Below are 2386 nucleotides of genomic sequence, written 5' to 3'. Positions count from 1 at the left end.
TGTGTGTGAGAGAGAGAGAGAGAGAGAGAGAGAGAGAGAGAGAGAGAGAGAGAGAGAGAGAGAGCGGGAGAGAGAGAGAGAGAGATGGAGAGAGAGAGAATCAGCTATTTTTGGGTCATGCCTCCGTTTTAAATAGACACAAAAAGTTTTAGCTTAGGGAAGAAAGGTCTGAAGTTCCTAAAATAACTTTTATCCTTATTATTGTTGTATTGTTTTCTCTCCACCTATTTAAACATCTTGAGCTCTCTGTCTGTGACACTTTCGCTGGTTCTTGCAAACAACTGCCCATTCTTCAATGTACGAGATCTGGCTCAAGGCCGACTGTTTCTCAACCTCCAAGGCAGAGATACATCTTTCCTCAACTGTAATCCTATTATGTCTTGATCAAACTTTTATCCCCATAGGGCTGCAAGACTCTGGATTACTAGTGCCAGGCACCAGACCAAGCACAAAAGAAACTTACAATGAAAGAAAATGAATTAAATTTTTTTTCATTTTTGAGGAAGGAGGAATATTAAATACTGTACAGATAAATGTAATACTCTAAACAAATGATGGGTTGTAGAGGGAGTATGGACCTTTTAAGGGCAAGGGAAGTACAATATGAGGGAAAATACACATATTTTCTGAATTGACAACATGATTTATTGAAGAGATACAAGTCTAAGAAATGTTATTTTAGTTACCAAAACATCCCTTGACACTGGGAAGCCTCTTAGGTCATTTGCCACTCCCTGAAGTAGAAAGTTCCCTAAATTTGTATATTGCAGTATACTGTTATGTTATATTTGAAATATTCTGTTATGGGGCTTTACTGAAAGGCTGATTGAAAGTGTCTCAATAAATTGTGCAATAGGAAAATACATTGACAGTGTATAAAAAGAGAGTGGAGGGGAAATATATATAGCTTAAGGCCTCAGCCTCCAAAGCTTATCTGCACCTGTAAGATAATGTGTCATTGCCAAGAAGCTATGGAACAGAGACAATGAAGGATTCCTTGATTTTGCCAGGTATGGATGAGTGATGAAGTACGCTCTGCTTATTCAAAAGGAGATGGCTCTGAGTCACACACCCAGGAAGGTCATTTAGATGAAATATAGACTGGATTGGTTGATAAACAATAATCAGGTTAATTTAAGAACAATGGTAGTTGCTATAAAATTAAATATGAAGAATTAGCTTTCCTGCTTGCAAAAGCAAAAGGTGTTTATAATCAATATCAGTTGTCTCATTCAGTTCCCAAGAGGGATTGGTTTTCAAGTATGGAAAGGCCAAAGGGATTTGAGAACAGTGATAGGTGAGGATTCAGCCAGAGACATCTCATTCAAGTCATGAGAAGCTGTTCTGGGATAACTTTTACAGGTTGTGCTTAGACCCATGCAGAGGAATTCAATAGATGGGCAAGGTACCAGAATTCAACGTTGCCCACATCTGGCCCAGTCGTCATCATGTGCCCACACTATGTGCAGCTACTACTACTCTGGTGAGAGGTAGAGCCTCCAGAACATCAGGACCATGTGCATCCAGTGGCTGCTGCACAACCTGATGACCCAGCATAGAGAACAGCAATTGAGACAAGTGCTGCAAACTACAAAAGAGCAAAATAGAACTTAAGTTCTAGGCAACCAATTTTAACCTAAGTATAGCTTCCTTCCTCATCTGAATGAATGAATACAAAGACATTGAAGGTAGTTGAAAGATAATAACAAAAATGTTTCTTAAAAGTTATACTTCCTCAAGTGCTGTGTTTCAGAAATAAAAAATTTGCCTCCATATGTTTTCTTATCATCTAATGTCTTGTACGGTGTAGAAATATATCAGGGGTGCAGGAATATTTGTCTGTTCATGGTATTCTGAATATAGGCAGCATTTTTTCTAGTAAGCAGGAGAACTAAAATTTACCTCATATTTAGAAAATAAGTAGCTAATTGATATATGAACAGTCTTTGGGGATGATTTGTTTTAACAGTACAGGGAAAAGTTTGGTTTAGACTGTGAATACATTTCCCACATCAATTGTTATGATTATATCCCCAGGTTAGACACCAAAGGATTAATTCACTCCATATAGTAGTAAAATTCAACTATCAACTTTGGCTCAAGGCCTAGGGGCAGGGAAACATGACGCAGTGGAAAGGATGAAAACAACCTGTACTAATTCATGCTAATACTGGAATACCTCAAAGATCCTTCATTTTCTGAAAAGTATTCATCACATAAGCACAATGCATGACATTGGCAATACCTGTCAGTTATTAAAAAATAAAACAAGGCAATGGTAAAAATAAGAAGCTACAAGCAACCGATGATTTTGATTAGTATGTTTGAAGTATGTGGAATTTTATGAAGAACTGTGGCTGTAAATGAATTAAAATTTTCCAAGCAG

Source organism: Hipposideros armiger, unplaced genomic scaffold (assembly GCF_001890085.2).
Source record: "Hipposideros armiger isolate ML-2016 unplaced genomic scaffold, ASM189008v1 scaffold_409, whole genome shotgun sequence".
NCBI classification, from domain to species: Eukaryota; Metazoa; Chordata; class Mammalia; order Chiroptera; family Hipposideridae; genus Hipposideros; species Hipposideros armiger.
Note: the sequence above shows the minus strand (reverse complement) of the source record.